Here is a 15,603-nt window from a genome sequence, read left to right as displayed (position 1 = left end):
TGTAATCTTTATAATGCTGATTTCCATGCCAGCTTTTTGCAATAAAAAAAAAAAGATAGGCTATTTTTATTTTCTTCCCCTTAGTTCCGTGAATAAAAGAGAAGGTTATGACTCACCCAGGGTTTCTTAATTGCTGGTTCTTTGACAAATCTCTTTAGCTGTATAGATAACAAAATAATGAGCGTAGACAGGAGAATGCTTGCCTGTTAATCCATTTTTCTTTGAAGAAAAAGAAACGGCTCACTTAATCAGCTGAGCTAGCTAGAAATCCTAGCTCCGTCCGAGCTGCTGGAAGACCTTCTTTCACAGACAATTCTAATGAATTCCAGTCTCCAACAAACACAACAAAGCTGTGTGGGAAATCTCTACGTTTCTTCCTTATCCGGAAGAAATTATCCCCAGTCAAAAAGCCCTTCTGACTGGTTTTAAAACTGAAAAAGTTTCATCCAAGACAGGAGCCCGTCTCAGAGGCAGCACAGGCGGAGTGATCCTCCTGGGAAGTCTCGTTTTTTTCTTCACATACGGTTCCTCCAAGAAGGAAGTAGGTGAGGGGGGGGGACTAGTTTTTTACTATTTTTTAATATATAACGAAGGAAAAATCACTTAGCACAATAGCCTCTATACCTATTTGTCTGAATTTTTGGCAGGTTTCCTCCTCCTTTTCCCTTTCCTCTCCTTGCACAAGAGGAGAAATATGAAGTAACCAGAATGAAAGTGGGATAGACCTTCATGCGACTACGTGTGTGAGGGGCATCATTTATAAGCCCTGAGACTTGCATGAAAGGTGATTCATTCATCATCATCATCTCCCCCATGAAGAAGCATTTCTAACATGTATCAAGCTTCAGGGAGAAGGCAGGCTGACAGGCATGGATACTTTTGTGCTGGAGGAAATCCTTCCACAACACACATTTTGAGATGTCGACGTCTCATGAGAGCATTTTAACCAAGTGACCCTCAGAACATTTGACTTGGCTCAATGATTCTTATACTGAAAGAGAGTCAGAGATATCATCTGGCATCCCAGCTGCTGAGATGTCTTTCCAAGGTGGTTCTGGGATATTAGCATGACAGTTGAATAATTGCCATTAAACAGAATTCAGATTACTTGTCAGAGAATTAGAATTCAGGCTTTTGGTTACATTTAGAACTATATTAGACATTGGTCTACACATGCAATTAATAGGCTTTCAGTTTATATAATGTCTAAACTACAGGATTATCTCTGTAAAAGCGATCTATGGTCCTGATTTTCCCTGGACAGTGTCTCCTTTTGCTCGCATGTTATTGTATACCCACCTGTTTAATAAAATGTCAAAACTGGGTTTTGGAAATTACCCTATTGTTCTTTAATCCCTTAACATTTTTGTGAACAACCAGAGATGAAGCATGGTTTGAGTTTACTGAATCTCTGCCAGAAGATACTTCATTGCTAGTGTAAGTCTTTGTGCTTTTGTCTCTTAATGTCAACTTCAAAGAATTGTTCAATGAACTTTAGAACAATTTTAAGCAAGTAAAAAAAGCCTGCTATCTGTTGTTACAAACAGATAGAAATAAGTAAATTGCCCTATTCCAGATATGCTGTTTCTCAGACGTAGTTTCAAAGCAATTTGTAGCACATGACGGTGGCAAGCCTTCATCTGGGTGTGGGTTTGTTGTTATAGCCAGCATTTAACAGCTCCCATTGTGATTCCTAAGCAGTCATGCCATAAGTCATTCGTTTCTGCTCGCTATGGAAATGAGTGTGACATTGTGCATGCTAACACCACAACGAAATATGTCTCCAGGTGTCTGCTCATGAACAGCACCCACTGCATACTTTTCTTTCCATTCTGGATTATCACCTATGAAAATATCAGTATGAAACCTAGGCAGGCACCAGCTGTTGGGTGCTTCCAGCATGCTTCCCAAACTTAATCTATTTGTTTGGACATTCCCAGGCTGTTAATTCCAGTTTTTAACACCCTAATGCTAATATCTTACTGATTTGTTTTTATGGATAATTTTTATTGATTTGTTGTAAGATTAATTGTTATGTTGTTTTGGTTGTAAACTGCTTTGGTACTCTCTGGAATGAAAGACAGTATAGAAGTAGTATTATAAAATACAATTCCTTCATGTAAAATTTCATCATAGGCAAGCTGCTGCCCAGGCTCAGATGCCAGACTGTCCTTAGGAGACTGTTCAGCAACAACAAAATCCTTACGGAGCTGGATGAGAGCACAGGGATAGTAGTGATAAAGATGAAGAACCCACCTGTTAACAGCCTTAGCCTAGAGTTTGTGACTGAATTTTCAATAGGCCTGGAAAATCTGGACAATAATCAAGCCTGCTGTGGTGTCATCCTGACCTCAGCCACCCCTCAGATCTTCTCTGCAGGACCGGACATCACCAAGATGTATGACAAGAGCTAAAAGCACTACAGAAGGCCATGCAGGAGATGTGGATTATGCAGTATAATTCCAGTTTGGTGCTATCAATGATTCCAGCCCTGCAGGCGGCTGCCTAACAGCTCTGTTTTGTGACTACAGGATCATGGCTGAGAATCCCAAATACAGCATTGGGCTGAATGAGACAAAGGAAGACATTGTTACCCCTTTCTGGTTTAATGACAAAATGATAAACACAGGGCCATGGAATGGTCTCTCCAGCTGGGGTTCCTCTACTCTGACCCTGATGCCTTCAAAGTTGGCATTGTGGATGAGTTAGCATCTGAGGAGAAGATCTAGAATGTAGCTGCAGAGGTGATGATCCAGTGGCTGGCCATTCCAGACCATGCTCGCCAAATGTCCAAATCCTCCATGCAGAAGTCAACAGTGAACCACTTGCTGACGCATCATGAAGCTCACATCTAGATCATTGTACATTTCATCTCCAGGTACTCTGTTCACAATTTTTGTGCCTGGGGGGGGGCTGTTCACCTGAGCTCATGGGCAGTGCCTGGGCTATGGGGGCCGTTGCATGGAGCTGGTGAGGGACACATTACAGGCTATGAGTGGGCTGTATGGTGCCGTTTAGCCTATCAACTTGGTTCCCCCGTCACTTGCATGCACAATGCCATCTTCAATCTGGAGTACTCTGCTGGCGGGAGGAATCTGAAGCAGGGCCTGTGAAGAAGGTGAAAGGGACTCCATGTCACCAATTCACCCCTCCCTGCAGAAGCACATGGACTCTGAACTGCCATGGACACCAGATCCCCCCGCTCATTACAAGGGGGAAGAGAGCCACCTGTGACCCACTGCTGACTCAGTGCAACTGGCAGACCTAATCATGCTGTGTCTAAGAGGCCCCGAGGCAGACAAAGATAGTGCTGCATGTCGGGGCACACCCAGAGGGGCTTGCTGCTTTGGTCAGGAAGTGTGGACAGCCAAGGTGTTTGTAGAGGGCTGGAGAAATTTGTATTGAACCCACAGGAACATCATCCTCAGCCACCACACAATCATAAGGGTTGACTGACATGCTGGACATATAATTGATTCATATTTTTGATTTATATCATTTTGCTTTAGATATTGTATTTATTATACTTTTATTGTTCTGAGTCATTTATTGTACTTGTATTTTTACTGGATATTTTCGTTCTGTATTAAGAAGTGTTGTTTTTATTTGTTATTGCTTTACTGTTGCTGTGAGCCACTTTGAGCTCAGCTTGGCTGCTGGAAAAGTGGCATACAAATAGCAAATCAAATCAAAATCAAAGCAAACCAATTTGTTTTGGATCTTCAAGCAACAGATTTATCTCCCTCCCTCCCTGTGTCTCTCTCTGGCTGGGTTTGCACATAATGCTAAGCAAAACAATGGCTTAGTGTGACCATATGAATGAGCACACTACCGGGGAGGAGATCACAGCCACTTTGCTACTCCCTTATACCTTTGCATGGCAGCTAACTATGGTTTGTCATTGGAACACAGGCTTGTGGTTAAGTTCTGTGTTCCTTTACCATGGCTGTGAGCACACTAGTTGTCTACACCAAAGCATTTCCGTTGGCCACACCTGGAGGAGCAACGAGTTGATCTGCCAATCAACTGCAAAAACTGTTCGACTTTGAAGCTGATTTAAAAAAAAAATGCACCTGAGCTGATCCCACCAGGTTTTACAGTAAAAAGGGGCAGGGTTTGACTAGCATTGTGTGCCCCCGTTTTTACAAAAGAGGAGATGCGCTGGAACTGTAGCCAAGTTAACCCCAAGCGAAACCTTGGCTTACCTGCCATGCTGAGCTAAAAGAACCAGGGAGGAAGGAGAAAAGCAGGTGCAGTCTCCTCTCTAGGAGTCAGCACATTTGCACAGTGCCATTTGGCTTACTGTGTCATGCAAACTAGGCAATTATATATACAGTATAAACATATATGTGATCTCTCCCCACCTCCAATTTTCTCGGTCACACTATTCAAATGTGTGTGTAATTTTCAAGGAAAGTCACAGCATTTAATTTTTATTCACCTGGAATCCAGCCATATTTCTTTGGAGATGAATTTGATGGTTCATCATTGATTTTGTCACAGAAAGGCAGCTCCTTTACAGATCCTACTGAAGATCTGTTAAGGCAACATGTGAATAACAAACTGCATTTGACTCAAATCTCTGTGATGAATTAGAAGACAGACACTTGCACCTGTGAGGGAAGAGATCTGGTTATCAGTCTTCCTTCTGACAGATTCTCTGAGACCGGTTCAATGAAAGGATTCATTTCTTAAAATGCTATTGCAGAGAAGTTCATGTCTGTTGTGGGAAAATATGATAGAACTTTTAGAGATGAGTCAGTCTTCCACAAATGTTTCCTGTAAAAAAAAAATCCTAAATTGTTTCCCCATGTATATATGCTGACACCAGTGAAGAATGATCTTCTTACCCAAAAAAAGGGAAGGGGGAAGAGGGCAATTGTGCACACATGCCAGAAATAATTGAAGATTTACTAGATATATCATCTAGCTTCTAAATGTTTAAATATGTAGATAAAAGCATAAAGGATGCCCATCTAGATGATTTATGCTTTAGGAGCAGGATATTACAAGCTAAAGTTCTGTCTTCATTGCATGCACATTGAAAACATACACACACCAGTTTTTTCATAATATTTAGGGCATTCCCTTACATTCCTAGCCAAATGTTCCCCTCCCTTCTGATGTTATGTAGTATGCCGCATGTTGCCCAACATCTGGACACCACTCAGCACTCTAGAGATGACTGCATTTCAGTGGTGAAATGACTCTGGTATGCACATTGTGGTCCTTTGAGCACCAAGAAAATGTCACTTGTGAAGAATATTGTGTACAGTTCGGAAGAAGAAATGCACTTTTAAAAGAAACTGAATTATTGCCCACAAAATTGTTATTAATGCAGGGCATTATAGCATTCAGTTATTTTGAATGCAACAGAGGCTGTGAAAGTCCTGTACTTTTGACTGGATTCAGTGATGGACTGGTTAACAAGTTGAAGCTCAGTCCAGACCAGGTTCTGTTGGTCAGTAGAGAAAGCTAAGCTGCAGCCAATGGAATTGCACTCCCCCTGAAGGATCAGGTTCACAGTTTGGGACTGCACCTGGATCTTGCATTGCTCCTGGATGGTTGGGGGCTGCTGTGGCCGGGAGTGCCTTTGCCCAACTTTGGCTGCGGTATCAGCTGTGCCCCTTCGGAGAAAAGACAGCTCTGGCTATACCAAAACGTGCTTTGTTTACTTTATGATTAGATTACTTTAGTGAGCTGTGTGTGGGGCTGCCTTTGAAAAATGTTCAGAAACTGCACCTGCTGAAAAATGCAGCAGCCAGACTAGTTTCTGGGATTTACTTTTTAGGCCACATTACACTGGTCTTCTATTAACTGTCCTGGTTTCCAATTTGTTTCCAGGCCCAGTACAAGGTTTGGTGCCTACCTATAAATCCGTAAATGGCTGACGACCAAGATATCTAAAAGACTATGCCATCCCGTATGAACTTGCCTGGAAGCTGAGATCATCTTTAGAGGCCCTTTTATACATCCTGCCCACCAAAAGAGGTTTGGTGGGAATATCATAAAAGACAAGCCTTTTCAAGGCCTCAGTGCTGGAATCCCTCCCAGAGAAGGTGAGCGTAGCTAGATTTAGATGTTTAGGTGAGCAGTGAAAACATTTTTATCCCACGTGGCTTCTAATTGTCTTTAAATATATGATTGAAGGTTTGAACTCTGCTGCTTTGATTTTAAGGTGTTGGTCTGAGTTTTCGTTACTTGAGTTTTGTTTTTTCTTTTGTTCTTTCATGTACATTGGTTTGAGAGCTCTTGTAGGACCAAAAATGGCACTACTGTGTTTGTATAAATAAATAAAATATTTCAGAGTTGTTCACAGTTGAATTACAATGTTGTTGGAAAGATAAATATCAGAACTGTCAATAGAAATTATATGAATCGCAACAAAAATCCTCAGACTTTTTACATAAATAGAGGATAATCCTAATGCATGATTTCTTGGCATCCATGAAGTCTGCCAGTGCTAGAGGCATACATTTTAAAAGAATTGAAAATGGCATGATAGACACATGGTTCTCCTTTGTGTACACACACTCGTCTTTTGTCCTCCTGGTCATTTCCAGTCAAACTGGTCTTCTGGGTTCTTGAAAATCCAAATAGTGGCATGGATGTCACTCTTGTGGACGCTCAGGGCAGGGCTGTGGGCTGTAGGGAAGACAAGTATAACCTGTGTCCGGCTCAAATTTAAACAGATTTTTTTAGGGGCAAGCAACAACCATTTATCTTATTAAGTTCTTCATCACATAATTAAATGCTGATTATTATAAATTCCAGCCAGTTTTAGATCACTTTATACATTTTTAAAAACATTTTAGCAATGAGATACTCTCAACATGAAGACCCACATATCTCTGTCACATATATTATTGTAATAATTTATACCTTACCTTTCTGTATCATATAGGCCCAAAGCAGCTCGAAAGATATTTCATGCACTCATGTTGCTGTTGTTGTTGTTATATGCCTTCAAGTCAATTACGACTTATGGCGACCCTATGAATCAGCGACCTCTAATAGCATCTGTTATAAACCACCCTGTTCAGATCCTGAAAGTTCAGGTCTGTGGCTTCCTTTATGGAATCAGTCCATAATTTTTCTACTCCTTTCTGTTTTTCCAAGCATTATTATCTTTTCTAGTGAATCATGTCTTCTCATTATGTGTCCAAAATATGATAACCTCAGTTTCATCATTTTAGCTTCTAGTCATAGTTCTGGTCTAACTTGTTCTAATACCCAATTATTTGTCTTTTTCACAGTCCATGGTAGGCACAAAGCTCTCCTCCAACACCACATTTCAGATGAGTTGATTTTTCTCTTATCCACTTGTTTCACTATCCAACTTTCACATCCATACATAGAGACTGGGAATACCATGGTCTAAATGATCCTGACTTTAGTGTTCAGTGATACATTTTTGCATTTGAGGACCTTTTCTAGTTCTCTCATAGCTGCCGTCCCCAGTCCTAGCCTTCTTCTGATTTCTTGACTGTTGTCTCCATTTTGGTTAATGACTGTGCCAAGGTATTGATAATCCTTGACAAGTTCAATGTCCTCATTGTCAATTTTAAAGTTACATAAATCTTCTGTTGTCATTATTTTAGTCTTCTTGATGTTCAGCTGTAGTCCTGCCTTTGTGCTTTCCTCTTGAACTTTCATCACCATTTGTTTCAAATCATTACTGGTTTCTGATAAGAGTATGGTATGGTCTGCATATCGTAAATTATTGATATTTCTCCCTCCTATTTTCACACCTCCTTCATCTTGGTCCAATCCCGCTTTCCATATGATATGTTCTGCGTGTAGATTAAACAAATAGGGCAAGAAAATATACCCGTCTCACACACCCTTTCAGTTTCTCCATATTCTGGCTTTACAGTAGCCTCTTGCCCAGAATATAGGTTGCACATCAGGGCAATCAGATGCTGTGGCACGCCCATTTCTTTTAAAGCATTCCATAGTTTTTCATGATCTACACAGTCAAAGGCTTTGCTGTAATCTATAAAGCACAGGGTGATTTCGTTCTGAAATTCCTTGCTCTGTTCCATTATCCAACGTATGTTTGCGATATTGTCTCTGGTGCCTCTTCCCTTTCTAAATCCAGCTTGGACATCTGGCATTTCACATTCCATATATGGTAAGAGCCTTTGTTGTAGAATATTGAGCATTACTTTATTTGCATGGGATATTAATGCAATAGTTCGATAGTTACTGCATTCACTGGGATCCCCTTTCTTTGGAATAGGAATGTATATTGAACGCTTCCAGTGTGTGGGCCATTGTTTAGTTTTCCATATTTGTTGACAAATGTTTGTCAAAATTTGGACAAATTCAGTCTCAGTAGCTTGTAGCAACTCTGTTGGTATGCCATCTGTTCCTGGTGATTTGTTTCTTCCAAGTATTTTAAGAGCAGCTTTCAACTCACATTCTAAAATTTCTGGTTCTTCATTATACGGTTCCTCCATGAATGAATCTGTCATCCTTGCATCTCTTTTATAGAGTTCTTCAGTGTATTGCTTCCATCTTCCTTTTATTTTATCTCGGTCAGTCAGTGTGTTTCCCTGTTGGTTACTCAACATCCCTACTCTTGGTTTAAATTTCCCTTTAATTTCTCTAATCTTTTGGAATATGGCTCTTGTTCTACCCTTTTTGTTGTCCTGTTCTATTTTTAGACAGTAACTATTGCAATAGTTCTCTTTGTCCCTACATATTAGTTGCTGTATAGTTGAATTTAGGGTTCTAACCGTGTTTCTATATCCTTTTGCCTTTGCTTTCCTTCTTTCTTTAACCATTTTAAGAGTTTCTTCATTCATCCATTGAGGTCTTTCTCTCTTTTTAACAAGAGGTATTGTCTTTTTGCATTCTTCCCTGATAATGTCTCTGACTTCACTCCATAGTTCTTCTGGTTCTCTGTCAACTAAGGTTAAAGCCTGAAATATGTTCCTTATTTGATCTTTATATTATTTGGGGATGTTATTTAAATTGTATTTTGGCATTATGATTGCTTTGTTGTTTCTTCTTTAGCTTTACTCTGATTTTCGATATGACCAGTTCATGATCTGTACCGCAATCTGCTCCTGGTCTGGTGTTCACAGAAAGTATAGAACTTCTCCATCTTCTGCTACCAATTATATAATCAATTTGATTCCTATATTGACTATTTGGTGATGTCCACGTGTACAGTTAACTTTTTGGTTGCTCAAAAATGTGTTTGTGAGAAACAAATTATTTGCTTCTTAAGTCTTTCTCCTACTTCATTTCTATCTCCTAAGCCCCATTTTCCTACAATTCCTAGTTCTTCTCTGTTCCCTACTTTTGCATTCCAGTCCCCCATCTTGTTTTGGTGTGTGATCAATTTCTTCCTGTACTTCTGCATAAGATCTTTCAAATTCTTCTTCTTCTGCATTTGCTGTTGGAGCATAGACTTGAATGATGGTTATGTTAATAGGTTTCCCATTTAATCTCATTGATATCACTCGCTCAGACCTTGCATTGTAGCTCCTAATTGCTTTTGCTGCATCACCTCCCACTATTAAAGCAACCCCATTTCTTCTTAATTTCTCATTTCCTGCATAAAATATTTTGTAGTTGCCTGATTGAAAATGTCCCATTCTCGTCCTTTTTAATTCACTCACACCAAGTATTGTAATGTTGATACGTTCCATTACTTGCTTGACAATTTCTAACTTTCCCTGGTTCATGACCCAGCTGCATCATTAGTCACAGCACTACTCATACTTGTCCTTGCTCTTCCCCAGTAGCTTGGTGAGAGCCTTCTGACCTGGGGGTCTCATCTTCCAGCACTATCTCGTGTTGCATTTTGGATACTTTGTTCATAGGGTTTTCATGGTAAGAGGTATTCAGAGGTAGTTTACCATTGCCTTCCTCTGAGTTTGGATGCATCTTAGTCTGGTGTCTCAGCTTTGACCATTCCGCCTTGGGTGCCCCTGTTAGGAGTCTAGCCTCTTGGTCTAGACTCCTGACAGCATTGCTGTCAGCTATCAACAGTTAAAACTGAAATGGATCCATGGGATCCTGCTCCCATAAAGCAATAAAGTCTGTCAGTGGCAAAACAACAGTAACAGAAATACTGTAATATTTCTGATTTAGGAAACCTTGATGTAAGCAGACTCCATGTACTCACTTGATTAGAATTTCTGATAAAATAATAAGAATGTTCATTCCTGTAGAAAATGGGGGAGGGGAACAACCACACTTCCCCCACCAAAGGATTGTGATCCACAGGGAAGGCTTAATTTTGGATTTGTCCTTCAGTGAAAATACTGGTGCAATAGATGGGTGTGGCTTGTCCTTAGCATGAAAAATTGGCCAATAAAATCTGTCTAAGTATTTTTATACTGCCCTTCAGTCATATTCCAAAAGAGCCTGTTTGAAATGACCTTACTGGTGTGGAAATAGTATTCCTCCTATATTGTATCAGTAACATTAGAAATCCAAGATCATTTAAGGGCTCATCTGCACGGTGGTTTACTGTGTGTTTGGTGCTACTCACATCTCCTTTAAATTTGCATGGTTCACATGACATTACCAGCAAACAAGTTATCATGCAGTTTTCCCCCTGTAAATCCATACTAACCCAATCCACCTATAATACAAAAAGGGGAGGAAAAAAGTCTCCACTAGGTTTCTCTTCTGCTTGCAGACGCTTTGCTCTTAGGTGGATGCATCAATCTTTCACTTCTCCATGCCCACTATCTCTTCCTCCCTTCTTTAATTTTGTTTCCTGTAAGCTGAATAGTAACTTTTGGTTGCTCGCCTCCATTCTGCTGCCCTTTTTTATGTTGCTGCAAACGGTGCCTTTATTTTCTTTTTTACCCTAACTTGTGCATAAAAGCATGACATTGATCAAACAAAGAAGACCTGGCTCTTCAGGCAGCCTTTTGGGGTGGGTTAGCTTTTATCTTCATTGTTTTTACATTTTTAATGCCTACATATTGTATGGCTATGTTGTACGTTGCCCAGAGTGGCCAGCCAGCCAGCCAGATGGGCGACTAATAAATTCAATAAATAAATAAATGCAGTATATTTCTGACAAATAAATGCCCCCCTATAGATGAGTCCTGAGTCTTGCCAAGAGTGGGACTCTTTCTCATCCCAACACAACCCTTCTGGAGATGATTTGATGTTGGTACGAGAAAGAGATTCATCCAAAATAGCCTTACATTTCTGATGTTACCTGTGGAGCACGGGGAGAAGGAAAAAGGGGCCCTGAGTTGCATCCCTTCAGAACTTTTGTTCCAAGGCATTTCCAGGGCAGAGAATGTATGTTGAACCTGAATCTACCACACCTACGATTTTTGTCTATCGTCTCCTATGAGTTATTATAGATTACAACCCATCATTGATATACTTAACAGTGAACTTCTTGATTTACATAGAAATATTCTAAAATAAATAGGTGAGAAATTGTGGCATTAGAAAGAAAAAGCTAAAGTAAAACCAGTCATCCTAGGCATCTCATGAACTTTGTCTACAACTGATACTTGATTCGTCAGCAGATTCTTCTGAAGTAAGTGGGACTTACTTTCAGGTAATATGCACTTAAAAAGACACTACAAAGGCAATTTTCAAACACAACAGGAGATGACTACTTTGAGAACATATATTTTGCAATAGCAACCTGATATCTGAAAAATCAGATAACCCTAGCAGAATGCATACAATCAGAGCTGGTGGGAAGATTCAGGGTCTCAGAGTGAACAGAACACCCAGCTCAGTATTCAGTTTTTAATCTATCTATTTGGGGATAATACTTTTCACTATTGGAAGAAAAAGGTATGGTGCCATTTCCAGTTTCCTCAGCTCGCCATGCACAGTGCTGATGGGACCCCCCTCAGAGGGACATCTATACATATAAATTAGCATATGTAAATTTTAGGCAAGTTTGTGTCATGGGCCTTGTCCTGTATCCTATAAGCAAACAGCAATACCCTTGGTAGGTTCCTTGTAGTTTGTGTGCATTTGCTTCCTTGTGCTGAGCTCTACCTAGATTAAACAACTATATTTTATAAAACCAAGGCTGAGTGGCAGCACCAGTACAGAAATCTGAAACGTAGTTTTCAGAGTGGGTTGTCAAACAGCACGTCTGATTTCAAAAGGAAGATATTAGGCTGGAAAGAAATTAGGCTGGAAAGAGCTTGCAGCATATTCTTTTGGATCCTGAGCCATGACTTTACTCATTTCAAAATGGCCTGTGAGGACAATCCAACATTGTTTAAGAAATGCTTTAACTACTGGAATCAGTGGTCTAGGATACCTAACTGTGTTAGATAGTTTAGAGAGAGTGCTTTTTGTGGAATTAGGGTTTGACTTCAATTGAATATTGGCATACTATTGATAACTGAAGGAGTGCCTCTTCCCTTATTAGGCTGTCCATGTCTAAAATTCTTCTGCAGATACCCTGCTCCAGATACCCTCTTTAGTAGAAGTGCATTGTGTTTCTACAAGGAAGAGGACTATTTTCTACTGTGGTGCCCCAGCTTTAGAATTCTCTCTCCAAGGAGGCACTCCAACACTAACACAACAAGCCTTTCAGTGCCAGATAAAGATCTTCCTACTGGCTTTTTAGATTTTATGTTATTTTTGTTTGTTCTAGATTGCCCCTTAGTTGTATGGTTTTTAGGTTTTTTTCCTCATTCTGTTTTGTGTATTTATTGGTTTTAAATTATATTTATGTGTTGTGTTTGACTTTGTGTTTAATTCACAGTTTTGTACACTGCCCTGGTATCTTTTGATGAAGATCAGTTAAGATATTTTAAATAAATTAAATAAATAACACTACATCTTTTATCCTATATATTCTTGTACACTGTGTACTATGTGGTTTGGAGGATTTGAAGCCATACAAAATTTCTCCTCCAAATACCCAGCATATTATCCTATAAAAATGTGAGATCAGCACTAACTCACTGCAATCTTTAGAAGGGAATACACTTGTCAACAATCCAGTGAAAATCAGTGCATGAAGTCCATGTGGCAGAGACATATTTTTGCGTGCGGAGGAGTTACTGTTTTCAAGCCACTCCTGGTCAAAATATTGTCAACTGATCTGAATTTATAGTCTGTACTTCTGTTATGGACTTATGGCCTGATCATTGTCAGAATAAGGAACTGAATGAGAGAAAATGAATTTGAAAGATCCTTGTTTACACTTTTTCAGAAGCATTTTATAATGAATAGAATCAACAGCATTGCTGCCCATCCTGTGTCAATCAAGGAGCAACTTTTCCTATATCCCTGCAAGTCAATGAGGATAAATTACCACACCCTCCTTTATAAATGGATAGTCCACTAGAAATAAAATGGGTGACTTTCCTAAAAAAACCAATTACCCTGAATTACTTACACTGGTGGTAAAAGTCACAGAGAAAAATCCTAAAATTATGCAATTATTATAATAAATCAGTGTGTCATTTTTGCTTTTCTCTGTTAATAAATTAACCATGTAACATTGTTCAAAATTATGTCAGTTACACATATAATAATCTTTTAAATTAATGAAGTGATGAAGCGGTTTGATGACACCATGATTTACAGGGCTGCTTTTAGCTAATGTTGAAAGCCTTTCATTTAATAAATTGTCCCCTTGAGAAATTACCAAAAATGAATATTTTCTATGCTAAATGTTTCAAGGTTTACACTTTTTCAATATATTAACAAATGACAAGGGAGAAGCATTTTTGAAAATATATCTTCTTTTACATATATTTAATTGAAATTAATTAGTATATTACTTTAGAAGGAAATGATCAGTAAGAAAGGTGTTGGATCATTTATGAGTTTTTTATGGCAGTAAAACACAATTTAAACAATGGAATTAATCATGTCCTTTAAAACATTTTATGATAGATTATTTCAAGAGTTTTGATTAAATAGAAGGTCTCTGTGTGTGTGCAGTATGCAAAACCCCCAACAATTCCTGTTATCCTGTAATTAATATTTCTTTCATTTAGTTATGCTAGAATATGCTTGTGCTGAATATTTACAAAGCTTAAAGCAAAATTCCTAGTGGGACTGATTAGTCATTTTGTTTTGAATTCTGTGCAATACTGCTTGTGATGGCTTCATTTTATTTATTTTCTGCTTGTATAATAGAGATCTGTGCTAGCTTCCTGTTGTCTTTGTGGTGTAATTCAATGTGCCCTAAACAGATCCCAATTATTTATTTATTTTATTTATTTAATTACATTTTTAAACCGCCCTATAGCAACAAGCTCTCAGGGCGGTGTACAAAAAGATAAAAACAGGTTAAAACACAAATAAACATGAAAACAATACAGTATAAAAAGATATAAACGAGATAAAACCAAGTCAAATTAAAGTAAAATTTAAAAATTTAGAGTTTAAAATTTAAAATGCCTGGGCAAAGAGGTAGGTCTTTACCTGGCGCCGAAAAGATAACAAAGAAGGCACCAGGCATATCTCGTCAGGGAGGGCATTCCATAACTCGGGGGCCACCACCGAGAAGGCCCTAGCTCTAGTTATTACTCTCCGGGCCTCCATATGCGTTGGAACCTGGAGAAGGGCCTTCGACATCAGGCGTAGTGAACGGGCTGGTACATAGCGGGAGAGGCGTTCCATCAGGTATTGCAGTCCAATGCCATTAAGGGCTTTATAGGTAAGAACCAACACTTTGAATCTGGCCTGGAAACATATTGGTAGCCAGTGCAGCTGGGCCAGGACAGGAGTTATATGATCATATTTCTTAGTCCCGGTAAGAACTCTGGCCGCAGCATTCTGCACTAGCTGAAGTTTCCGAACCGTCTTCAGAGGTAACCCTACGTAGAGTGCATTGTGCATTACAGTAGTCCAGTCTAGAGGTTACCAGAGCATGGATAACTGTGGCATTCTCCCTGTCCAGATAGGGTCGTAGTTGGGCTACCAGCCGAAGCTGGTAGAACGCATTCCGTGCCACCGAGGCTACCTGAGCCTCCAGTGACAGGAGTGGATCTAATAAGACCCCCAAACTACGGACTTGCTCCTTTAGGGGGAGTGTGACCCCATCTAGGGCAGGTCGAACATGAACCATCTGGGCAGAGAGCTCCCCCACCAACAGCATCTCAGTCTTGTCAGGATTGAGTCTCAGTTTATTAGCTCTCATCCAGTCCATTATTGCGGCCAGGCAGTGATTTAGTACATCAACAGCCTCACCTGAAGAAGATGAAAAGGAGAAGTAGAGCTGCGTATCATCAGCGTATTGCTGGAAACGCACTCCAAATCTCCTTATGACCTCACCCAGCGGCTTCATATAGATATTAAAAAGCATGGGGGACAGAACCGAACCCTGCGGGACCCCATATTGGAGTACCCAGGGATTCGAGTAGTGCTCCCCAAGCACCAACTTCTGGAGACGATTCTCGAAGTAGGAGCACAGCCACTGCCAAGCAGTGCCTCCAACTCCCAAATCCGCAAGTCGCCCCAGAAGGATACCATGGTCGATGGTATCAAAAGCCGCTGAGAGGTCCAGGAGAACCAACAGAGTTACACTCCCTCTGTCTTTCTCCCGACAGAGGTCATCATACAGGGCGACCAAGGCTGTTTCTGTACCAAACCCCGGCCAAAAGCCTGATTGAAATGGATCCAGAT

The 15,603-nt window shown here is 40.0% G+C and overlaps 1 pseudogene; it reads left to right on the top strand.

Moving 5' to 3' along the window:
* The first annotated feature begins 1,619 nt into the window (after positions 1 to 1,619).
* Positions 1,620 to 2,855, top strand: LOC133384104 (enoyl-CoA delta isomerase 1, mitochondrial-like; annotated as a pseudogene).
* The last annotated feature ends 12,748 nt before the right edge of the window (positions 2,856 to 15,603 follow it).

Source organism: Rhineura floridana, chromosome 4 (assembly GCF_030035675.1).
Source record: "Rhineura floridana isolate rRhiFlo1 chromosome 4, rRhiFlo1.hap2, whole genome shotgun sequence".
NCBI lineage: Eukaryota > Metazoa > Chordata > Lepidosauria > Squamata > Rhineuridae > Rhineura > Rhineura floridana.
The sequence above is the reverse complement of the archived record's forward strand: the minus strand, read 5'-3'. Positions and strand labels throughout refer to the sequence as shown.